At 41.4% G+C, this 27,125-nt stretch overlaps 1 protein-coding gene across 1 annotated transcript in view; it reads right to left on the bottom strand.

The window, feature by feature from the left end:
- Window positions 1-21,533, bottom strand: part of LOC118780474 (synaptotagmin-2-like) — a 93,133-nt gene extending 71,600 nt beyond the window's left edge. Inside the window, exon 1 of the mRNA XM_036532978.1 lies at window positions 21,162-21,533. The gene's annotated coding sequence lies outside the window, so the exon portion shown is untranslated. The remainder of the gene's footprint in view (window positions 1-21,161) is intronic.
- Between the last annotated feature and the right edge of the window lie 5,592 nt (window positions 21,534-27,125).

Below are 27,125 nucleotides of genomic sequence, written 5' to 3'. Positions count from 1 at the left end.
TCTTCAAATATATAAAAGATGTAAGGGAACTAACAAACCATGGAGGAGGAGCACATTGCTTTCTAAGAACATATTCAATGTCAAATTCAGAGCGGTAATACAATACCTTTACTCACCACAAACATTGTGAGCCCTACAAGAATATATGCATTCCTGATTTGTAGACAAGCGTAGCTTATCATTGCAACTAACTATATTAACTTATATTAATTTTTTTACAGTGACAAAGGATACCCACGTACATTAGGAAACTCACCACATGTTATCTAATAAAAGTCTTTTAAAGCACACAGCATAAAATCAGCTCTATAAGGGTGCTAAAGTCTTTATTAATGTCAGAAAACACAACACAAAGACCTTTACTTGTTTATGTCAGACTCAAATTACTATTGGAATGTGAGAAATAACTACCTGTCACTTATCCATAAACAAAATATCCCTCAAGCCTGTCTGCCAATGGATATTCATGAGTACAGAGTGAGAGCTGTTTGCACTGGAACTCTTTATCAGAGACAGGAAGAAGCACAGTGCTACATCTTGCTCTGAAAAAATAAAAAAAAATCTTTCCCACAACTCTTCATATGCCTCAAGGGAAATCAGGAGAATGCATTTTAACTCATAGATAAGAATAATTGGGAAGAATAAGGCTGATTGAGCCATGCCAAACGTGAACTTGGATTACCTGCACTGAGAATTTACGAGAGCCATGATGAATTTACCGACAGTGCCATTTAGTGGACCTGACTTGACCTTCCTGTAAGCAAAGCAGTTTTGAAGATGAGCATTATGGTCTGTCAAATTAGGGTATATTCTCAAAGGGTTTATAGTGGAAATTGTATTTTATCTAATAAGTCTGATTTCATTAAAAATGAGGCACTGCTCATGTACTTTAAAGGCAGTTCTTTTGTAGGGCAAGAAATTATGACAGGTTTGCACATCAGCACAGCATTTCAACACTGGGAACAACAAATCCCCATTGGAGAACACTGCCAAATGCCACACGTGTCACTGGGAAAACTTCTGGGCCATGTTTTATTTTCCAACTCAGCAATTACTTTGTTGATGATGGCCCATTGAAGCTGTCATTTCCAATGCCGTCAGCTGCCACTTATTGGGGCAGAGGGAGCGGTGGATGCACTTTTTTAGCGAGAGGGGAGGTGCTGGTGCACCCGGCGCCGCCACGAGGTCGCGGCTTTGTCGTTCTTGATTTCGGTCAGGCGGGAGCCCCCTGGGATCTTCAGCCCCAGCTGATTACCGACTGAGAGGCAGCGCAATTAAATCACTCTGTGCCTGAATCCGTTTACGTCTGATCTTTTGACTTTTAAATCAGTTTGTATGTATAAAATGTCCCTTACAATGACATACTGTTTTATCTGTGAAGTGGAAGAAAAGCGAGGACATAAACCTGTGAAAACATTTCATTTAGACTGTATTTCAATTCTGATGCTTAATACAGTTTCGCCAAGCCAAGACTAGATTATCTAGGTCAGTTTGTACTTGAAAAATGTAAAAATATTTTGAGTGAAAATGTGGAACTGGGTTGTATAGCATCATTGAGTAGCTATTGCTTTAAGGTGCTTGCTAAGTAGTGCACTAGGTTCAGGTTCTGAGTGTCCCAGACACTGTACAAGCCAGCTACAGAAATGGAGACTCAAAACTGATATCCAGAAAATGGTCTGATTTTTCTTTTTTTTTTAGAGCTTTGCGTAAGCTCTAATTTTATGTTTTTTCAGCCAATATTTCTTCTGAAAGATATACACCTGTCCCAGTCCAAAAACAATGCTGCAAGCACCTGCAATGCATGACTAAAGTATAAATTAGTCTCTGTTTCCAATATTCCTAAAAATAGAAGTCCTTACAGGTATTGTACTGCTGGGCTGTATTGTGTAGTTAACAGTTTTGGCATTATTTTTTGGCAGGAGGATTTGGCAGTTATTACAGTCTTGTGATGCAGAATATCAATATCACACATGCTAAATAAATCTCTCATAGCCTTTTCAACTTTTGATCTTTACTAGAAAATCTTTAAGATGTTCTATATGATTCAGCAACCCCTCTGCAGTGAACTGTGGGATTGTAAAATCTGGTGAAGCCAAAAATAAAATAAATGATTGTTCATTGATAAGCTCCATCATATCTTCAGTCCTGAACTAGTATCTTAAGGTAGTTTCTTGTCTTACACTTCCAAAACAAGGTTGAAGTTGTTGGATTTAGTTGTAATCAGGGAACTGTAAGTGGCCAGAGAAGTATTTCATGCATTTAAACAAAAACTAGTGTGACCACCTCTGTCCTTCCTTTACATGTATAATCAAAAATGGGGTGCTTATTTCATACTGGTATTCAAAATTTGACAGGTCCTACGATAGGCAAGTTTGTTGATCAATGAAGAATTGCAGTGCAGTGAAGAAGTGAAGTGCAAACATAGACCACATCCTACATCTACTTAAGAGTCTGAAGTCCAAAAAATAAAGATGTCTGTGCATTAGTGCCCATATGTGTGTGTGTGTGTGTGTGTGTGTGTGCGTGTGTGTGTGTGTATGTGGGGGAGGGAGATGTACAAACATATCCAAATATATACATATGCATGCACTTTCTCGTCGCTCACCCTCTTTCTCACTCTTTATCTGTACCCTGGCACCCAAAATAATCTGTCTATCGAGGGATAGTGGGGCGATGAAATATCTACTGTCCAATTTGGGAGAAAACCAAGCACCTCACTGAACAGATTTGGGTTAGTTTGAAGGAACACCATGGAAACAGGCTGGCTACGAAAATGGGGATTCAGTGACTAATTCAATTAGTCCATCTTTCTTTCCTCTACCCTGACAGATCTAGTTATTTCTCAGCCACCTTGATACAGGAATTAAAGCCCATATCAAAATGCAGAGCAGGACCTGACTCTTATTTGAAACTTCAAGTGCTGAAATTATTGAATCCACTGTGATGAAACACAGAGAAAAATGAAAATGAGACTGAATTCAGATAAAAGGAACAATTTCAAGCGATGTGAAAGTTAAAACTGCGTTAAAAAAGTCCACTGGGGACAACAAGATGCCAGACAGTTCTTTTTTTTTTTCCAAGTTTGAACAAACATTTGGCAAGACACTCAGCACATTTAATTAAATAGTTTTGTTTGTTTTTTTCCTGTTTGACATGTTTTAGAGAACTTAACCATGTTCAATAGTGGGATGACTCCACGTTTGAGATGTCACAGATGTTAATTCAGCAAAGTGGTACCATTTTATCGCATTGCTTGAGGCACATTACACAAGCAACTGATGTTGCAGAACAGTGCAGCGTGCCATGAACTAAGCCGTTGCAATTCTCAGAAGGAGGGGGAACGGCAGGGGGTGAAAAACATTGCACCGTGCTGATTACAAGAGCCAGTGATGGCGTATGCTGCCTTAAGTAACCAGAGTTGGCCTCGTTAGGCCTGCAGAAATACCTCGTTCCTCCGGCAGCCGCATCAATTTCGCTGGATATACACAGCATTAAAACTCAAGTATTCCAAGGGTATGGTGGCGTGCATCGTTGTAGTGTTTTATTATATGGGAGACAGGCAAATAAATTATTCATCTCATTCACGCAGCCGATGCCTGCTACTGTATGTCAATCCGGGTTTCCTGAAAAAAACAAAAAAACAGGAGCAGAAGGGCATGATAGAGGCTGGCCTGGCTTCAAAAGGCCAGCGTCAAGCTTTAGGAATGCAGCTAGGTGACAGTTAGACCAGCATCCTTTCCTCTCCCAGCAGCCATGGGCGGGGGACTTGACTGACAGGGGGTTGATTTAGGTTGTTAAAATTTAAATGTGGCAGAATGTCAGAATGTGGGATGTGGGATTGGGCACAGCATGGCAGGAGACATTCTGATTAGAAATATGAAGGTAACAAACCAATTGGCTGATCCATCCACACAGGCCACGCCCATTTCCATCCACCTCTGGGGGCAGCTGGGCAGAGCCTGTTCAAAGGGAAGGCCATGCTCCAGGGAAGCGGTGTGACTGCAGTGAAATAGGAGGGCAACTAGGCCTCAAAAGCTGTGTGCTTGTTTCATAACATTCTTATATTATATGATGCAGCAGGAAGGTAGGAGTATATCAGCCAAGATGGTCCCTAGGAAGAAACCTGAAGCATGTACTGATGCACAAACATTAAAAGCCCACCAGACATGAATATAACTATATGTTCCCCAAGACAAGGCACCATCCCATAAAAAAAGATCTAAGCAAGGCCCGCATCCATTCCAGCTCTTCTGAACTGAGCCCCCCGCGAACCGACTTTTGCTTGAGATGAGTTACGTTACATAAGAGCCTGCAGTTTCTTTTCACTCGTGGAATGATTCAGCCTCCTCGCTGTGATAAACAAAGCCCTCCGTGCTGTAAACAACTTGACACAAAGTAGATAATGCCACGCTGGAGTGATGTGGGCAAAGCGATGAGACACCCGAGGATTTGTGATTACAGAAATCTGTGTGTAAACAGGCCGGCGTGGCTTCCCAGCGCTGTTCACTTTCCAAAGGCCTTGAAATCAGTTCAAGAATATGCACAAAGGGAGCCATGTGATTATTTGAGTCAATACTTTATGGCAGTATTGACCTGCTCAGTCTTCTCATATCAAGACAGTGTAATCAATACTGGAAGGAGCTGCTTTAGTGGTTTATAAGACAAACACTATTTTTCTTGATATTGCCATTCTTAACCCTGAGGAGAAGCCATTGTGAGAACTGGACTGCCTCAATTAAGAGTGCTGCCTCAATTACACCATATTGGTAACAAGGAAGCAGTTACAGTTCTGTTAATGCAGGGTAAAAGTTATAACATTGCAGTTCTAAGAAATTACTTTCAGCTTCCTTTCAGCATGAACATCCACGTTTAATTGTGTCATACCCATACACCTATAAGCACCCACATATGTGCTCATATGAAAATAAAAAATACATTCATTACATTAAAAATACATTCAATTTTAGACGGCAGAATCTAATTCCAAGAAATACCATCATATTCTACATCAATATGGGTAGAAATCCAGACATACTGAGCATGTGCATGTTCATTATTTTATTGAAGAGTGATACTGAATGCGGTTCTGAGAGCCAAAGGCAAATGTTTTCCTTTTTTATGGCCACAATATTTCTGCCATGCAAGTCATACATTTTTAATTCTGAGTCAAACCAATATCTCATATTTGTATATACTCTATTATTCTCCTTTCTGCCTCAGTGGCAAAAGGAGCCATGCATTATTATATTATATAATATAATATATTATATTACATTACATTATAATATTCTGCTAGTAACAAAGGATCACACTTTGTAATACAAACACAAATTTGGCTCATTTGCCCAAATCAGTGTTATGTAATCACAAATTGCACTGCCTGTAGTGATGGGAGAATGAAGCATCATGCACTGTCATTGGTTGAAGCTACTGCAGTACATGTTGTCAATCAATGACTCAAAAGCAGTAATCAAGACTTGAACATCTAAACTACTGCTAAAATATTGTGAATGATCCTGTGAGTCCAGGATAACAAATGATCATTCAACCCATTTTACAGCCTGTGAAGCCTCTCTCTTCTCGTCAGTTGACGACTTTTACTTAATTTACAATAAAGTTAAGATCCTAGAAAAATTATCTAACACAAAATACATGGACACCAAGTCTTCAACCCCCACACCTTGTAGCTCGGCAGCTGCCACTGCATGGAAGTGATAGATGCCTTATGATCTTTTTTTATTGTCAAAGGAAAGGGTCTGTCCAAATGTTTGCACAGGCCGCAAAACTCTCCCCTCTGTCACACTGGACTGGCCTCAGAGTTTGTGTTTATTGTCATCAATGCCCTAGCAGAAGAGCACTGCTGCTGAATGGCTAAACGAAAAATCAGCCATCCGTCTCCACTCTGCCCTCAGGATAATGTTTTGCTCCATTGATTTCAAAACATCATCTATAATACATTGTTTCAAACACATTTTCTCTCTTGCCCGCTGGTCGATGTGGACACTGCGGAGATTACGTCCTAAAGATCCAGAACCGCGGCAAGTGTCGAGGTTGTGGCAAACGACCCAAGCAGCAGGTTCCGGTTGAACCTGAATTGCTACAGTGCACCCAAAAATAATAGTGCACATATTACCCTTTCAGCAGCTGAGCATTTTAGTGTATACTGACGTAGACATCTTCACATAGATAGATAGACAGATAGATAGATATTTCAGGATTTCAGGAAAGGGCAGCTTAGCCCCATTCCAAAATCCTTAGAAGAAACCTGCTGCTAAGGAAAAAAATCCCAGAATTCCAAGAGGCAGAGATATCTAGCTCACAGTTTACAAATTCATTAGAGGTTTTGCTTAATCCTATAGCAAAGCAGCGCTACACTAAGCTTGTGATGCACCAGTGAGTTTTAGAGGTCGACAGCTCCAAACATTGTCTGCCCCCAGCCTTCTGGGAAGGGGTAGGAGGAAATATTAGACTATCAATCTTTCTTTGACTCTCTCTCCCTCTATCTCTCTTTCTGTCCCATGTAGGACAGGCTTGTCAGAAGTTCTGACAAATCATGTTATGTTCTTTGTTTTGAGCTACTCTGGAGACTTCTTACGTGTTCCAATTTGCACAATTTGCATCCTATTGATACTTCTAAAAAAATAGCACTTTGTACCCATTGCCTCATTGTTCTAATTATTTGGAATTGTGCCTCCTCCTGAATTCATTAAAGCCAAAGCATTGGGCTGAGCAGACTTTGATATGAAACTCCTAATTGCAATGCATGAGCAACCAGAATGTCACAACCATCCTTCCTCATCTGCTCGGTGAAACAGGCAAAACTATTTCCACTTCAGTGTTGAAGCAGAGCATCCTCATCTATCTGTCGCTAATTGACTTGCATAAAATTGATCTTACTTCAGAAAGGTTTTTGATGGTTCTCTGCTCAAAGGACTGAGAGGGGTAGTGGCTTCGAGAGCACATGATAAAAACAATCACTTTACAATAAAATAAATAAATAAATAACCATAGCCCTGTTAATGATGAGTTTTGGGCATCAATTAAATCAACAAAAAAGGAAAGAGGGAAACATGCTTAATTCTGCTTCTCATACATCAGAATGAATCTAGGCATAACTGTAATGACCTCATTTAAGCTACAGAAAAACATGTGTGCACCAAGAGTACTCCTGAGGCTGAAAACAGGAAGTCGGATAACAGGATAGGAGAGAAGGATAATACTGCATACTACATATTTCTGTGCCAGCTATGTGACAGCTTTATGGTTTTGCCTTCACTGTTTGTCATGCCCGTCGTGGGGCACTGTAACAATGTTTAACTCATCTGGGTTCTGATGACTTGACATGGCAGAAGTCACCTCCAAACTGGCCTAAATATTCCTCCATTAGAACAATAGGTATGCATCATGCGAGTAGCTTATGATCCATTTAAAGGTAATAATGATTTTTTTTTTCACACTTTCCCTTTGTTGAATAATATCAGGCCATGGTCATTTTCACATAATGCCTTGAGATGATCAATCACCAATGATTTTTTTGATGATTGTATTTATATTGTGCGGTTATTGGTTTCTTTTGGCAATCACTGACATTGGAATTCGAATGAGAGGTATCCACTGACGGACGCTGAGGATCACAACACAGAAACTCTGTCTGAGGTACAGCAGCAGTGACCTACCTTCAGGATTCAATCCTGCAACCTTCCACTCTCCAACCTTCCATGTTCTCCAACAGCTTCAAACAGCCGCGCAGGCTGAACAATTTCTACTGTCAGTGTGCGGGAGGAGGAATTATGAGGTAAAAACAAAAAAATGCAGACTGGCACCACGGTACAATTTTCAGGTTAGTATTATTGATGCCAATAATTATGCCAGAATACATATGGCCTCCTGAAGGGGTCATAACAGAGATATAAACGGAGCTGGTCCGGAGAGGAGAGAAACAGGATGTGGAATTTAGACTGCATTACGGAGGTGTCACCTGAACGGATGTGAACTTTGCTCTCGGGCCTCCGCTCCATATCCTGACAGATGGACTTTTCAGTGTTCCAGAGGAGTGATGCTGCTCTTATTTTTTGGCAATAGATGTGCCATGGGAATGCAGCTAAATAAGAACAGAAGATTTTCCTCCTAGTGTTTTGGTAAGATGAGCAGCTTTAAACATTGGCGACACACTTGTGCCATGCAGAGCACAAATAGCTGGCTGTAAAACAGCATGGAAATGTACATTTTTCTTTATATTTTTATATTGTGAGTTGTGATTGTGAGTAAATTATATTGTGAGTTACATTTTTTATATTGTGAGTTTTGCACAGTCTGCCCTGCTGCTGACCATCGTTTCACTGTACTGTGCATTGTACCTTGGCATGTGACAAATAGAAAACTTTGAACTTTGACTTTGATTTTATCCCAGTGTCAACGGCATCATTTCTTATTGTATTGAATGTGGTCTGCATGAGTGTTTGAGCTTTAATGTGGAGCTGGAAGGCATGCATCAGACAAAGTGCAGGAAGGATTTAAAAAATAAATTGATCTGTAATGTGGAAACAACCTGCTCAATCACATCGGCATGGCAATGAGACTCCTTGCTTATTAGTATCAGGTGCTGTCATCTTCCTCTGTGACAGAGAGCAGCTCACGCCGCTGTTGTCAGTAACACAGTGCCATTTCTCAAGCCGTTCTCTTCTCCGGCACCGGTCAGAGGCAGATATGATAACAAGCGTCATGGGCAAAGGAGCAGGAGGGATGCCTGGATGCACACTGCCACAGATCACAACGACAGAGGATGTCACTTGTTGTCACCATTGTGGAACAGGTAGGGAGCTCTTCAAGCGATGTGCATTATGTGGTGCACAAGCTGGATTAGATATTGGATAGACACATAGACACTGGATTCTGAACATTTGGGTCATGGTTTTGTATTACAGATGGGACAGTGCTGCAATAAACTTTAATCAGGAGAATTTCCCAGTGACATTGCAGCTTCCTGACATGTTACAGTATCCATCATATGTCAAACTGTAAATTGCCCTCAATAGGGGTGTCTGCTAAACAGCCAAATCAGGCAGCTCAAGCACAACTGATCGTGAGCCGAGTTGATTTTTCATGACTGAAGCTTCAGATCATGCTGAGGCTGGAGTCTGTCAGACGGGGGCAGTGATTTGACTGGGCAAAATGAAAAGTGACCGCGCGACCGCGACTTTCATCTCCAAGAAGCTCTTTGAAGGGAGGCCGGTGACAGCAGCGAAACAGAGCACCGTGACGCCTCTTCCGTGACAGCACGGGCCACCGCTCCGTGACAGCGAAGGGCAGGTGGGAGTGCAGATGCACTCCTACCACATTCACCCTTCTCACCCCTTCATCCCCTCGCTGGTTTAATCTCACCAGCATTCCGCTGCCCGAACATGTAAACACACAGGCTTGGCAGGGCCCCTAGCTCCAGAGAGAGAGCAGTTACAGAATACAACTAAAGAACTTGTCTTGGAAGCTCTCACACCTTCCACAGAGGCTCTCCCAGAGAAACAAAACCCTTCTACTGACAATAGCTCCTCCTCACAGATAATGTGCACTGCTCGTTGCGTAACGGAGTCAAGGTCCCTTCTCTCCTCTTAAGAAAATGAAAATTCAATACAGATCTTAGGGATCAAACCAACACATCTTCCATCCGTTTGTCAAATGGGCAAGTTATGCATAATGCGTCAATACAGAGAAGGGACAGAGGGTAACATCAGATACATGATCCTGTGAATGATGGACCAGTTATCCAAAATCAGCCTGGAGGGGAATGAGACTTGTGACAGAGAAAGCATATTATGAATTGTTATCTACTTGCAGTACTAGAGCTGGGCTAGGGGCTTGAATCTTTGGCTTAACCGACCTTGAACGTGTTTATGAAGTAATAGGATTTAATGCAATTTGAGTGATCACATCAACAGGGAACAACTGAACATGACATGACTTGATACAACAAAAATAATGCAATTCAAAACATAATAATAATTATGGAAACTAATTAAGCAGTCAGTGCACAAAACCTTTAAGTCTTGTGCACATTATAGGCAGCAAAACTGTCAGCATCACTCTGCTCCAGATAAATGCTTAGTGACAAGCAATTGAATTCTGGACCAGACAAACTGAGACCAATTAACCTCCTTTGTTTATGCAACATACAAGAAGATTAGTTGAAATTGTGTCAGTATTCATGCCCTCAAATCAATTGAGATGTACTGTACTGTAAAAAAGTAAACCGATCAATCAATCCTGTTAAGACTCTGACTTAACAGGCTGGGGTTTGACTGGCAGAGGGCAGGATCTTGTTTTGGCAGGGAGAGCAGCAGGAGTTAGTAGATAGGAACTGGACAGAAAGGTCAGCGGTATGCCGCCAGCATATCAATCATACACAGACCTGCTGACAGCCTTCCATACACATCATACACATTTCCTCATCCACATTAAAGGCCATTTGCCACCTAATTCATGCAGAACAACTGCACTCCCTTAATCAGAGATGTATAACTTTATCTAGGGTCCAGGGTTTGTCTACTTCAGGTGGTTCCATCGCTTGTACATCGCATTTACTTTACACAAACAAGTAACCAGGTGTGCAAATGTAACCAAGAGAGGACTCACATGCAACACTGGAGTAACAACAGATACATGGAATAGCATTTCCTCTCTCTCTCTCTCTCTCTCTTTCTCTCTGTCTGTTTCTCGCTCTCTCTCTTTCTCTCTCCCACCCAGTACCGTCCCTCCTCCTTCTGTTTCTTTCCTCCTTCATCTTTCTCCTCACTCCCTCCTGTCCCATCTCTGTTTTTCTCCCTTTGATGCTTTCTCTCTTCCTCCCTATCTCTCACCCACTCTTACTCTTTCCCCCTATCTTTCTCTCTCATGCTCTGCAGGGCTCTGTGTCCAGCTGAAAGCCCCGCCCCTGGCTCCTCCTCTATCCCCTCCGCAGGATTAATTATGCAGCTCAATGCAGCACTCTGGGTCCTGGTTGCAGCATGCTCCGTCTCCCTCTCTCTCTCCCTCCCTCCCGCTCTCCCACTCTCTCTCTCTCCCTCTGCAGCGTGACCGAGACTCGTCTCGTCTCGCTGCCAGCAGCTTCCATGAGCCCCGGCACGCTGCTGTCAGTGGAAAACTACTGCACGCTTGTCTGCGCCACGCATCAAAATTGCCGGGACACTCTCAGATCTTTGTGTCAGGGAGGCGCTAAGTGGTCTCATCAACGTCTCCTCACACACGGGCCTACTTACTGCCACTGCCCAATATTCTATTGTTCTAATCGGCCTCTGTGACACCCTTGTAAATAAGCCTCTTTTGGATGGTACTGGAATAATAATGGTCAACTATCTTTTAAATAAGCCTGTGTTTTCCCAAATTGCCCTGCAGTATGGTCGTGGTATGGGTGCTCAAACAAACAGCTGTCCTCTGAGCTATTGCAAAGGGCAAAATAAACAGGAGCAGGAGTCAATTTAAAGGGCATGAGCCCAGATTTGATATGTGCATATTTTATGCACATCCTTTTTTCTCCACTAACAAGACTTTATTTACCGTACCTAATTAATTTGCTCTAATTAGACCTCATCCGTGAGCTGAGGTGCTTTGTTTACCTCGTTAATTTGTGTTTTAATTTACTTTGGTACTATATCTCAGATTCCTCATGGTGGAAGGCTAAATGTAGATTTCAGATATGTATAATTAATATTGCATTGTTTTTTTAATCTCAGAACACTTACGGCTTAATAATAATGCAGTTCTGACCAAACATTTTAAGGAAGAGAAGTCTTAAAAATCAAGCTAAAGGACATATCAAAACAAAGGTTAGAGCCTCAGCTTCCATCAACAAAATAACCTCGGTAATGAATTTGACCTCAACAAACTAATGACAAACAAAACCTATATGGAGAATAAACACCCAATATAATCGGAATTGTTTTTCAGACAAAAGTTTTGGGTATGTGGGACTGGCTAACTGTTGGCCTGGGTCAATTTACTGTTTCAATGCCTCTGGCTGGCATCAGATACAGCTCGCTCCACAGCTAAGGTGGGTCGGCGGAAAAGCGGCTGTTGGCAGCTTTGTATGTGTATCCAGCTAAGCGTGATGTCCTACTCAATGCAGTGAGCCCAGCATGGAATCCCAAACTAAAGGAACAGTGGCTATAGCAAAAGGCATCCATGATAGGTCTTTAAAACTCTTGACTGCACTGTGAAAGCCATTTCTTTACCCTCCACAGACTGTACACTTTCATCGATGTATAAGGCAGGAGCCTCTGGATTGAGCTGAGCGGCTTAGGCAAGAGAGCTGTGGCAGACAAACTCGCAGTTCAAACACAATCCAGCCTGGCCAGCTACCACTCCACATCTCCACTTTTCCGCAAGGCTGGCCCCTGTTTACCAATCTGATTTCAAAGGATGGATCGCGGGTGTAATTCTTCTCACATCTCTGCGGGAAGAAAGATACTAAAATGTTTTCATCACGTCGGGAAGCTGAGATTGGACAATATGCTGTTGGTGGATCATTTCACAGGAAGCACTGAGGTACCTCGTGATATTGAAAAGGAAGCTGTATTATTCTATACAGTTCGGAGCTCCTGTGGGCTATTGGAACTGTGGTCCTAGTGTGTGCTCCCTAAAAAAAGTACAGTGACCTATGTCATGGTTAGCAATTTTGCTACAGCTATTGGCTAAGGTTATCAATAGCACATTGAAATACCACGACTAATATATTTTGCACAAAGCAGACATGCTAGCAGCATAAAGCGATGAAAGTAATTTTAATTAAATGATAGCTATTTAGATGAGTTGAGATCCTTTTTTAAAAGAAGGATCCACACTGCTAATATACTCAGGCAAGAAATAAACACTCATAGTGGCACTGCGCAATCATGATGACAGTGCACAATGAATCTTGGTTCCTGTGTACAATGATGGTATAAATGCAACACCATAGTGAAAATATGCAAGCGTATTGGTAATGGTGTAAATGTAGCCTAATTATTGTTTAGTAACATCATTACCCCAGTCTTTTTTAATATGCCCCACATTGCATAGAGTGACAATGTACATGCACAATGTGCATATGAGAGCTGTATGATATCAGTATGTGCAATGGGATGCAACTCTTGGAGGGAAATCAAACTTCTAGTATATATCAATAAAAGAATATCACTTTATGCTATATAATAACTCACTAGCTAGAACTACAATAATCCCATCAAAACGTTATGATTACAAATGAGAAAATTTGAAATCTGAAATGCTATTATGACAAGGGGAGCTATTGGTAGGCTTTTTACAGCATCATCTCTCAGAATGTCGTTTCAGCTCCTGTCATCCGGTAAAAGGAGCTGCTTGCCTGCTTTTACCAACAATCATGAGGAGGCAGAAGCAAGATGGATGGCAACAATCAGCCAACCCACCCAGAGACCGCAGAAGAGAGCTCAAAGAAGAGCATTTCATATGAAGCAATGAGCACTGGGTCTTTGTCTGGATCTGTTCTGCAGGGCCCAGGCATAGCAGCAATCTCCTTTGGAAATGTTGTTTTGAATTGCAGCCTCTGTTCGCCCGTGTTGCCACAATCCATTTGGCTGGAGTTTTTTTTTGTATTCCGCAGATACAATGGGGTCATGAAAAAGAAAAGAAAAAGATGCCAGCTGTCAAGATAAACAAACAAAAAAATATATATCAAAATTCCAGTCTGCAAAGTTAGTTATACAGTAAACAAAGCACTCTCCTACTCCAGCAAAATTTTCAGGAAAATAAACTTTGGAGAGCGGCTGGATCCCCTCTGAGCTCCTGCAGCAGCCAGTGTTGTTGAAACATTGACCAATTATTGTCTAATGCAATCCAAACCTCTTTGCAGATGGGTTTGCATTTTTACAGAATGGCGTGCACTGATGTGGTTCAGAGATGATTGGCATGTTAAAACCAATGATCACAGCGCGGTAACGCATCACAACCCAACGGGGAATTGAGCGTGAGTGAGGAGAGGTTTACATCAGTCAGTCTGATCCCGCTTCTATTTGTACTGCTCTGCCTATTGCCTCTGGCTGTGATGCAAGGTACACTGAGCAGGAAAGCCCTTACCTGCCCCACAATAAACGCTGAAGCCCACCAACAGGAAAGAAAAGAAGATACTGATAGTGGGGGGAGAAACACAGAGAAATAGAGAGACAAAAGTGGAGAGGGAGATTGTGGGATGTGAAGCATGGGGGAGAGAGACAGAATGAGGGGAAGAAATGGTGTTTGAGCAGGTGAGAAAGAGCGAGAAAAAGGGAGTGAGACTCTTACTCACTCTTACTATTAAGTCACCTTCATTTAGGCAGCGAAACAAGGAGCTCAACAGACTATTCTGTTCATTAATTAAGATAAGGAGAAAAACCTAAAGAAAGCAAAACCTAAAGAAAACTTATCCAATGAAAAAAAAATAAATGCCACAATGCAAAACAGCCTAAAAGAGGGGGGAGGGGTGTTGGGACAGAGAGAGAGAAAAGGACACAGAGAGAGACAGCTTCTTTGAGGATCCTGCCTTACACTCTATACCACCAAACTGCCATGGAAAATACATTCCCACTCTCTCTCCCTCTCTCCCTCTCTCTTTTGAGGAGCTACAGCCAGTGCGATGTGCCTTCTCTCTGTTTCTCTACATTTATTACAGGGATCTTATTTCCACCGTAAGCACATAACCATATGGCGGTTGCGTTCTTTAACATCATAAATCCCCTACATGCTTCAGCCTTTATGAGATGCAGGTAATTTCTGCTAATTTCTTGAAGAATGGGAATTCCAAAAAATTCACTTCTTTAAGTCCAAGTGCAAAAACAATGGGATACAGTGACCCCACTCCTTACTTTATGTCAGGTTTTGAGAGATGGAGTCTCATCATGAAATGAGTGTCTGTAAATATAACACACAGCCTTGGGCCTACGATCAACTCATATACAGGCAAAAGACAGCAGATCAATGCACCTCAGGAAAGCCTTCTTGTCTTCTTGCAACAGGCCTATGAAAGATATCAACAGCAGCTGGGATATGGAGGCGTGTCAGCGAAGGTGAAGCTCTTCTGAATTCTGTTTCATGCTGTCATACTGCATCAAAGTTTCAATTTGTTTTAGAACTTAACTAAATCAATATGAACTTCAGCGCAGTGTAGGTGTCTTGATCTCATGGGTCAACAGTAACCCTTTGAAAATGTTTGCATTGTCAAGGCAATCCAGGGCCGGGCACAGAACTGCTGTGTGCATACACCATGCGATTTAAGTGTCAACAATACACAAATACACCTTCACAACACTGTTTGATTTTGGGTACTGCAGCAACGAAACAGTGGAAAAAAAAACATGGTTTTTGAGTGTTGGATTTATCCAAGGTATGCTTTGACAAAAGTACTCAAAGCATCGCAAAACTAAAACAAAAATGAAACACCACCAAAACAAAATAAGTTACCCATACAAATTATTAATCCTCGAAGGCTGAGAAATTTCTTATTACTAGCTATCTGGCTCAATGATGCTTTAAATCAGCCATCCCTACAAGCTAGCTATTTCACTGTCCTTTGGTGAATATATTTTCAGATGACTAACTCTTGTGATTTAATAAGCGAACCAACAGTTTGCAGCTATTAAAAGGTTATTATTTCTAACAAAACCAATTGGCTTTATTTTTCATGACAACGTGACATTCAGAGCTGCAAATCTACAGCAATATTGTAGTTAATCTAGATTGTAGTAAATCTGTTTCTAGGGACATTAACAATTTTTTTTTTCCTGGATTAGTTTCTAGTAAACCAGTTAATGAAGCCATGTTAAAACTATCTAAAGCTAAACACAATTAAAATCAAATTAGTAGAGTAAAGATGGCAGACATTGGGCAGTTTGGGTTGTTCTGAGTGGAATAATAGCAAATTGGAAATATGTCACAGGTTGGCCAACCATGTTGAACCATAAAACGCATACCACATCAAGCCTACCATATGTATGTTCCCTACAATATAACATACTGTACTTCTTATTGTGTAACCTAACGCACAATACTACACTCGACTTGATAAATCTGCAATGCTTCTAAAGTGTTTTCACGTTGAATGTTTGTCCTGAAATTCATCAAAAGGGCTCACAAAACCCTTGGAGTCTTACAACCTGAGAAGGTTTGGAAGCCATGCACTAGTGAAGATCTGCTTTTTCCCTTACTGTAGAATTTATAACTGTCCAAAGCATTATACAAAAGAGAGTTAATAGCATATATTTTTGATGGTGGAGGAGTGGATCCAGCTATATATTGTCATAGTTCTGATGTGGATTAAGAACAATGTCACTGATAATTAGCAAAATGTAGCATGAAATCCACACAGGATTCAGGTTTTTCAGATTTCGTATTTGAGAACTGCATTTTGTCAATAGACAAACTGGAATCAATCAATATGGAATCTTACACCTGAATCAGCAGTGAAATTTTAAAAATACATTTTCTCATTGCTGTATCTAAATTGTTCTCTATGTTCATCCCACAGCTGGAACGTAATTTTAAATAATTCAGGTGATATTTGAATTTCATATGTTCAGTTCTGAGTACACAAATTAATTAATTGAATAATTAAATGAAATAGTAATGTCACGTGTTTCATGTTTTATGTGTGCTGTATCACAATGGTCCCTCCCTGGAAATGCCAGGGCTAAATGTTGACTCTGTGTATTTCCTTGGAAAAATTTGTGTTTTCAGCAATGCTGAGCTAAGTGTTAACAGCATGACATCAGGCTTACTGAGTTTCACTTTGAGGCATAGAAAATACTTCCATCTGGTACCAAAACCAAAATGCAGCCATTCTTCAGACGGCAATCTTCAAAAGGCCATCGGCCATCCGTGAGACACAGAGGGGGGTGTCATTAGCCAGACATTAAGAGAGTTGTGCTTTTTCGCATAGCAATCCAACTTCACAGCGTGTCGGCTGTATCCTTCAAAGATCACAGTGGATTATAGAGCCTGGTCACCATCAGCAAAAAAGAAACATCGAGTGTCTCTCACAAGGACAGGTAAATGCCTGACCAATACAACTCAGCACTTTCCTCAGGCGTAGGTAAAACATTACAGTATCACATTACTCCACTCAGTGCCTTGAATCAACGCACATATTGACCTCATCTTGCATAATTGGAAGGTGTCTTAGAATAATCCACCTTTGGTGCTGTTGCCTATTTTTTTTTTCCCAAACAGTTGCTTTAAGTAGTAAAAGCCCTCCTTCAGTGATCTGCAGGCTCCCCATTTATGTAAATTCCTCATTCAATAGCTACCTGTCTGTATACAGTATGTCACTGCTAGCCTTCAGAGCCTCCCTGATGTATCCATCACTCTAATTTTCATATAGGCAGCTGGTAATGTTTTGACAAATTGCACAATTTTTGAAATGCAATTACTTGCACATTCGATATGCGTAGATGAGTAAGTAGCGTATGTAAATTAAGTGGGAAGCAAATGAACACATGTTCTTGGAAAAAGCCTTCTGAAACTAATCAAGAAGTCTGCGAGCACGTACCCTCTGTCTGCAGAGGCCTTGTACTGTGTGTCTTCCTCTTGCGTGCTTTAGGATTCTGGTGAGATTGTGTGTTATTGATCATGTTCCATTATGTCATGCCCTGTGCAGTGTTTTGAAATAAGATCAGGATGCATGTCATCCAGAGAAATGAGGGCATCATCTCACGAGGCAGTTCATGTAAGGGATCATCAGGATGACTTTTAATAGCCTTCATGCTCATCAGTGAGTAGATGATCTGAGGATGTCAAAGGTCTTGACAATGCTTTTGTGGCTTTCCAATTGACTTTGATGACATCAATCTAAGATGAGTGTTATGGTATTCTTCTAATTTTATTCTTTGTTAAATTTAGCATTGATTGACATCTATTGAGTAATCAATTGAGTAATCCAAGGAATCACATACATTTTCCATGCTATCCAAATGTAGGGAATGAAAGGAGGATGGATCTACATTCCCCAGGACTGCACTGCCAATGGTTAGCTCTCATGCTGTTACTTTGGAAGATTATGCAAAAAGAAGGGATTCATTAAAAAGCACAGCATGGAGGTACAAAAATAGTTACCCTTCAGAGCAACTATGCTCCAGAAAAAGTGCATGAATAATGAAAAATAGTTTTTTTCTGGGGCTAACATAGCACAAGAAAAAAATCTATCAGGCAGGACAGTTATGACTTCACTGTGGAATGGTTAGTACATAAAGACTGCCCGAGGGCCTCAGGCTTAATGAGCTTGCAGGAAAAGTAAGTTGTCCATAATTTCATGTCTAGTAATTGTATGCTCCAATATATTGCATTACATGCATCTACTCCTGTTCTTACTCAACATATGTATCTACTTCTGTTAAGCGCATGAAGTAGCATCTGTCCAGTATTTGCAATTATCAACAGTTACCTGCATCAGTAGAGGCATGCCAGTTCAAAAGCACAATGTCAATATATCCTTACATGTGCATGCTTATTTACAGATGAAGAAATGTTTATTGCTTTTCAGGCACTGATTGATGTTTGCAGTATGTTGCATATCATGAAATTTATGAAAGAAACTTTCACATTGATTAATATTGATACCATTGATTGATGGTTTTGTATATATGTGTATATATATATATATATGTATATATATATATATATATATATATATATATATATATATATATATATAAAGCACAGCAGTCAATGTACATGTACAGTATGCACACTCGGCTTTCCCCCGACCCCAGCCACTGTATAACGTTTGGGAATTACTGATTTAATTGAATGCCCTTCGGAGGAGGCCACTCTACACACCAACAGTAATTGTCGTAGAGTACTCCCACCCACCCTCTGCCCCTATTCTCAGCTCCAACACCACCACCTCCAGAGATGCCCGCATCATTTCCTCTAACAACCTCTGTTGGCACAAAGCAGCGCTTCGTGACAGTGATTTATAAGAAGGCTCGCACAACAAAAAGGACAGAATTTTTCCCCTCCTCACAGAGATCCCATGGGTAAAATAGGTGCTCCTTTATTTTAAAGACGCAGTGTTTTAGTGGGATTACAATGCCTTCCGTGAAGCTCCTAGAATATGTGGGAAGGCAGAGCTGCCTTGCGCTCTTAATTGTGCATGAATGATGAATATACACCAATTCTCCACGCGGCTCTCCTCTGTGTCCAAAATAACTGTTTCATTATTTCGCTTCTTGGATGATTAAGCAATCTTGGATGATTGAGCTCTCCAGAAAGCCTTCTTCAGAAATGCTGATTTCTTTTTTTTTTTTACTTAAATTGTTACTTTCTTCAGCAGAGATTCACAATTGTTACACTTTGGTCAGAGTTTGTAAAAAAGGTCCTCTTTGTATACTTGGTCTAACTGTTCAGAACTAAATATTGGAAACATAAAATGTTGTAAAACAAATGCTGTGAAAAGGTAAATAATACCTTATCCTTGTTGCGTCATGTTTCAGGCAGGAAGGAGAAACAGCGCACACTACTGGCAATAGTGATACTTTCTGACAGGCACTTTGCAGGGCATGAAAGGAAACTGCAGAACCTTCACTGAGATTGTCGTATTGAAGGGATCCAAAAAGACCACTGTCAGCGATTCCACCAGCAACTCAGGAAAGTGGGGAGATCCTTACCCTACTACATGATGTATGTAAGTATGTTACATGGTAGGGGTGATCAGACGGGATGGATTTTATCTCTTTTGACTGTTCCTCTTTATGCCATGCAATGTGCCTTTTATACTGCCACATACCCCTGCGGTAGCTCAGAAGACTTGTTTAGCTGCTTATTTTTTAGGTCATGCTGGCGTTTTTGATTTCAGCCAGATACTTTCCTTTACACTGGCTGTACGGGTTTAAGGCACCAAACCAAGGTGTTGAGTACTGCAGTTGCAGACAAAGATTACAACTCCAGGTGGTGTCATATTGAACATTTGACTATTGCACCACTCAGAATCTCATTCACAAATACTGTATTTCGATGTTAAAACCGACACAGAAACTACACATTACAAAGCAAATATGCATAAGTATAAATTCTTGAATGATAAGACTTCCAAAATAATCTATTTATTTGTTGAGTTATTCATTTATTTGATAAATAAATAAATAAATAAATAGGTAATGACGGAATGTATTGATTGTTTTGAAATTTAATTTGGAGGAGTCCCCAATATCAGTTTGCCATATACTACCTCAACTGTATATACCTGCAATGCCACCTCAAGTTTTATCTCAGTGGAAATAAAAATTATGCGATGATGTAAGATAGTAACCTTAGAATGAACTATATGAACTGCGTCATGAGTGGAAAGATACTGAGCATGGTGTATGTACCGTATGCACATCATCACACAAGCGTGCACACTTGCAAAACTGCCAGTTGCCTCCCGTGCGAGGAATGATATCTGCATAAGTTAGTGTGCTAGTATGCCACCGTGCCCCTGACCTCAGCACCAACCGACACTTTCTGAAGACAAATGATAAGAGGAAGTCGGGCATGGTGCACCAGTTTCAATGTAAACAAGTGCTATATATCCTGCCTATCCTCTGCATAAAGGGTTGTTCCCTGAAAGGTGATCGAAAGCCTCGTCTGAATTAATCTCCAACAATCTCACTTTAAAATTCTACTTTCATGAAAATAATGCGCACACCCTTACATAAACACAGATCCCAATGTTACATCCACATGCTGTTAGGACGGCCAAAGGTGACCTTCAGGTGGAAATGTTCACCAGTTCTTAAAAGTGCTGGCTAGTTTTTTTTTTTTTTTTGTTTCAGACCGCAAAGGGTTAATCTCCATCACCCAGCCCCATGCTGAGGAGATAGGGAAACATCCTCTCTTGAAAATGTAACGGGATACTGCAGTACTTTCAGCCCCGTGCGCAGAAACTTGCCTGGGAGCTTGAGGAAGTCCCACTCGGGCTCCCCTTTCGCATGTGACACCTCTATGCAATCAAATGTCAATGTAAAAGGAATCCAGGGAAGACACAGCACATCATCAAACACAATGGCCATTGCACTCTACCACCATCATCTCCTTAAAACAAACTGAGCAGAAGCACACCTCAGATTGAGACTAAAAACTGCTGTGACTGAAACAACAGTCACACAGCAGCAACCAGCTCAGCTTTTAGATGAAAAACTGCAGCTTACCGTGACCAGGGCTGTCTCTCTCCCGGGGGGAACTTCGGCAGTGCGTTCAGGACACTTTGAAAGAGTCTTAAAGAAAAAGAGGCAGCCTGCACTTCAGGATTTCTTCAGTATCACTTTCCCTTATTCCCCTCTTTAAAAGATAAGCCTGGTCTATTTCATCGTCCCAGGTGCGTCTCTGCTCTCTCCCTCTCTCTCTCTCTCTCTCTCTCTCTCTCTCTCTCTCTCTCTCGCTTTCAGCACTGTCATGCACGCACTCACACAAAAAGCAAAACCTTCGGTCTGAAGTGTTAAATTGATTAGATCAGTAGAATAAAAAAAAACTACACACACACATACTGCAGTTTTTCTTTCCCACTAGCCCCTCTGCTGTTACTGCTGTATTTCCCGGCACTGCCACCTGATTGGCTCGGCTGCTGTTCAATAATAAAGGCCCTCATTTTTAATTGGGAGGGGGCCGTTTTATGGTGCATCCTGGGTCCTGCACCACTTGCCTGTCCTGCTCCCCCCCGATACCCCCCCCCCCACCCACCCAGTTTTTTTTTTCTTTTTCTTTTTCTAAGTGGTTGTGGAGAGGAATGCTGAGCTCTGCAAATTCAGAGCAAGCAGGAAGGAGAAAGGGAGGGGAGCTGGCGAGAGGGGGAGAGAGAGCGAAAGAGAGAGTGAGAAGGAGCAAGAGAGAGAGACGCAAGGAAAGAGGTGAGCTGAGGGAGGCCAGGGGAAGCGCGGTGATGCTGCGGGGGGGGGGGGGGGGGGATCAGCGCGACACGGGGGTCAGAGCACGCAGGGAGTGAGCGCTGCCTACGGGGGGTCGTTTGGCCTCCGCTCTGCGCCAGATGGCAGGGGGAAGCAGGGAGGCGTCCAGCGAGGGGCTGCCTGTCTACCGCTGAGCTGGCGAGTCGCTCTGCAGCAGCTCATACAGTAGTACTGCAGGTGCTGGGCGCGGCAACTCCAAATAGACGACTCCCAGTGAGGGTTCCCGAGGCGGCCGCAGCGAATGGGTCCACCTCATAAATTATTAAACCTGCCTCGCAGAGGAGGTTCAGTGGGGAAAGCTGCAGACTCACTCCTGTTAGACACACAGGCAGGGGGGAGACTGGGTGCAGCAGCGCTAGCTTAGCTTGGGTCATTAATTACTCCACTCACGGTGTACAAAAAACCATAGGAGGAGACTAAGACGAGCCTCCACAGTGAACCGAATGATTTGGCCTCGATTTGTGTGAGCAGGGCTTCTGTTTCACGTGTTACTCGAACTCCACGTCCAGATGCATCAGCAGAAAATACCTTTGGGGGTATCATATTTCACCCCCACTGCCCATCTCTTCAATATCTGATGCCTCTGTTCCAATTCAGTGGCTTTAGTGTATAGCACTCTGGGTGGAGATCAATACAACTCAATACACTATCCCCGGGCAGCCGGGACATAATAAGCTACAGTGTGGTCAGTGACACCCGGACTGAGAATGATAGCCTTGAGGTGGTTTCTGGCTCATGGAATCAACCAACATCAAACCGCCTGCCTCAACAAGTTCTGCAAAAATGAAACACTTTGACAGATTCTGAGCACGCTTCTTGCCTCACAAATTCAGACAACAATCTGCCTTCTTTATTGAACCGATTGATCCCTGTTGCTCTTCAGCATCTTTTACCCAACATTATTTAATGCCTAGCAGACACCCTTAAGTAGGGTAAACACATTCTACATTCTATTTGCTTTGGAAAGTCAGAATATATAGGATTCAACCTTCAAACCTAACAATACCCTGGATACAAATGTAATTCTCTAACCACTACACACACCATTGCTCCCAGGTATAAGGTAGGCAATGTAAGTAAAGCAAAATAAGTTCTGAATCAGTGCACTGTATACTGAGCTCATCAGTGCTATGCACGGCCATGTCAATATTACTCTCCAAATCATGGCTTTATCCTGCCCAGCAGGTGAGGCTGTTGCATCTTCTCAGAACACATTCAATTGTCACGTTATAGACAGTCTGTGTTCAATCTGCTTTAAAATGATTGAAAGAGGACATGCCAATGATTAGGAAGAAGGGTCTAGAGCCCCAGTCATAAGGGATGTCACATTTCATTTTCTCCCACAGCTGTGCTTATGAAAGCCACCTGCTGAGGAGCAAAAAGGTTGGTTTTTAAGAAAGTAAAGCAAATGACATGTAATCAAGAGCAACACAATAATCAGCTCATATAAACAGGTCTGTCGTTTTGGCTTTATGCTGTATTTCTGAGAATATAATAACTAATGACCTCATAAGTGGGGTTTAATTAGGAAACCCCCGGTGTAATTATAATGTTCAGCAAAAACGAATGAAGCGAGTGGTAGAAATTGTTTGCTGATGCATAATGAGTCTAAAATGAGCGTTTTGTGCAGTGCCCTGTGCTAATTCAAACACTCTCTTTAAACAGGCATTGTAGGAAGTAACCTTTGTTTGTGGTTTATTGTGGTTAAGTCAGCTAGCTGCAGGCTTAGGGAAAATTGTTGCATTGCATCTTAGAGTTTAAGTAAGTAAGTTTAAGTGATGAAAGTATTTCCTCCCCACTGTTATTGAACTAAACAACAATTAAGCAATTCATTTAAACTGCAAAGGTTTTGCACAAAATTTATAGGCTTGTTTTTACACATCAATCTATTTCAAGGAGATAAGGATTTTTATTTTTTAAATTAATTTATTTATTTACATAAAACTGACTGTGAGTGTGTGAAGGAAGGTTATGACATGGGGGACAAGGGACTAACTTCATTACCAGTACTCTAATCTTAAAAACTATCACTAATGCTAAAACAGTTTTTTTTTATCTATTTTACATTTTTAAGCACCAAAGCAGTATCCACCCTCTTCAGCCAAATGACTATTGATCACTGACAATAGCTAGCAATACTCACCGTTTAAATGAGGAATTAGGAGATTTAACACAAAGTTATATAGATGATTTTTAATCACAATTAATACTGTTTAGACCATGCTGTAAATACACAGCAGTTGCACCATTAAGAACTATGTAAGAAACCAGGCCTAGATCTGGGATTGGTTTTAGTAGTTACAGTGGCTGAGAATATGCGTAATTATAGATATTGCAAGCTCATGTTCAACATCAGTCAGGTTGAGATTTACATTAACATGAATTGCATATTCATTATATCACCATTGCATAAGTAAATGTAATTTAATGGTATCAGTAAGGACTATTGATGGTCTACTGTATATTACAAACACTTCATCAGCTCCATACTGAGTGGAGCTACTATATGTTGTCAGTCACTGAATTGTCTGAGCAATAGACTGTCAACCACTGCAAAACAATAGCACATGATCACCCCATCCATTTTTGTATTGACAAAGCTTTGCTGTCCAACTATTGCTTCATATATGTAAATACAATCGGTGTGCATAACGATATGTACGACTGTGCTATGGTCATTTGGGCACACCTAATGCACAGATCCACCATTTGGGCCCACCTCGTGCACAGATCCACCATGGCCATGAATACAAATCTCCTCTGACTCCCTCACACCTGTCGTCAAAACTAGGACCGCGCATAGCCTCATGAGAGTACAGTGGCAGTGCCACGCTCAGAACGCCCGAGTAAATGCACAGCAATTCCCATTAGCATGTGAAACACTTCTCGCCATTTTACGAGCGTGCACTACGAGGCATCGGTGAACGCGACCTTTCACCAGCTGGGCCTTGGAGACAGCTCTAATAAGCCTGAAACAGCTGCGTGGGCCGGCTCGGAGAGGCACCAATATGGCACGCTTTATTAGGACTCTGCTCACTGATGTAAGCGCCAGCCATCCCCTCCGTCTTCCCTGTCAGGCACGCTGGCTGTCTGTCCTCATCGGGGAGACGGCTAACAGGGCTTTGTTGGAAGCTGTCAGGGATTGCAGAGACAGCAGCGGGCGGCTCCTATCCTTATTCCAGCGACCCAAAGATGCCTTTACAGAAGCAGATGTTGAGAATATTGTCCTGCATTACCTTACAATACCCTGTTGCCCATTTATGGTCTGTGTGTCAGGTGTAAACAGTGAATAAAGTATTGCATAATAGGATCATTTCAAGCAAAGTTTCAGTTGGCCTTGCTCCTTTCCCACCTCAAAGAAGGTATACCCAAGTGTGGTAAACTATGACATAAATATTTAAGCAATATATTGTTTGTGAAATCAGAGCACAGAATGCAAAATAAATTAGTCATGCCTAACAGTGGTAAATGCATTTATTCATTCTGCAATATATTTTATAATACAATTATCTTGGCATCAGCATCGGTTGCCAACCCTGGATGCAATCAATGGTTGCATCAGGGACTAATTTGCTCTGTGGCTTATTCTAATCCAACATTAAGTGCAGGAATACAGGTGGGTAGTGCATTGAGTTGTGTCCTTCAGATAGCTCTTCTCTGCGCTGCACTGCAGGGCTACAGGACTTTAATAGAGGTGTCGTCTGTCTGCCTGCAAAGGTCTGCATCACGCAGAGCAGTGTATCTGAGCTACTGCTGCATGGGATGCACTTGCCAATCACGCCTCGACTCCGACAGCTCGGTGGTAAAGCAAACGTGTTCTTTATTCTCTCCTAAACCGCAGGTCCAGGCAGGACCTCACATCGGCACAGTCGAGGACTGCCACCTAGGCGGAGTCCATCCCAGCGCAGCCGTCCGTAGGGATCCAAAGTAAAACCCGAGCATCAGTCTGCAGAATCACTGCAGCGGGTGAGAGTATCATGAAACATCCGATTGAACCATTATTCTCATGTCAATGGACACTATAGCCAATGCTGAAGATGTTAGATGTGCATCCTTAAATTTGTGCACTTGCCTAAAAAAACCCATCCTCAAAGAGTTCAATTAGCTGTTATTTTGAGCTGCAGATATGGATAAGTACGAAACTGTACAGAATTATTAATGGATGGGAGTGTATTATCCAGCACTGGCTGCAGCAGTTTATTGCCTGCAGAATCATTGATTGGAGAAAGAAATTAAACTGCCTGGAGGAATACAATGAACCAATGTGGTTCGAAAATCCAATCACTGTATATGTAAATACTTGTGCTAATGAATAATGCTAATGGCAGTAAAAACGTACATGCATCCAAGGGATAAAGTTATTTGAGAATTGGCTGTTTTGTGGATAGTAAAAATTAAGTAATTGCACTCCAATCAACTTGATATATCACATCCAATTACATTTGGCAGTTTCAAATTCAGGTGAACACACTAATGATCATATTACCTTAACCAGTTTAGGAACTTCTTCTGCTATCTATCTCTTTAAAAAGGAAAATTCTGCTGTGAAGAATCTTTACTCATCATTTTATACAACATGTAAATAGCAGCAGAACCTTCAGCTTGTGAAAATAAGCTATTATGGCAGGATATTAGTGCACAATTTGTGTGTTGCTTTTCTAATAACTCTGAATACCCACTGGCTTCCAGCAGAATAGGTTAATAAGCTGGGCTTGCTATCGTAATAAGTCTGTGCTATATTATATCAAAGCAGAGACTGGGAATTAAGCCTTGAAGGTCTGGATCATTGAAATTTTGAGTAATGCATTATTCTTTCCAGCCAGTTTTAAAGCTCACATGAATACTTCTATGAAAATTACAGTGTACTCCCAATCAACAAGGCAAAATAATGCCTTTCACAAAAAAAAAAAAAAAACATTGAAAGAGGATGAGTTTTGATTATTTAATTTGCATCTATATCTACTGGAGATTCATTAACAACCAGATGCCCTTACCTTTTAATTAGTTCATGATATTCAAAATAGGTCTTATCCATCAAATCATCACTTTCTTGATTCTGTGTATATATTTCAAGAGAAAAAGGCAAATTAAATATGTGATAACATTTTGGTGATTTCACACAAGATGTGAGATCTCACAAAGTATATCATCAATTTTCATAACCTGCTGATGTTAGGTGCTGTGAAATTGGACAGTCATGGTTTGGAACAT

Source organism: Megalops cyprinoides, chromosome 7 (assembly GCF_013368585.1).
Source record: "Megalops cyprinoides isolate fMegCyp1 chromosome 7, fMegCyp1.pri, whole genome shotgun sequence".
NCBI lineage: Eukaryota > Metazoa > Chordata > Actinopteri > Elopiformes > Megalopidae > Megalops > Megalops cyprinoides.
This window is presented reverse-complemented; position numbering and strand designations above follow the sequence as displayed.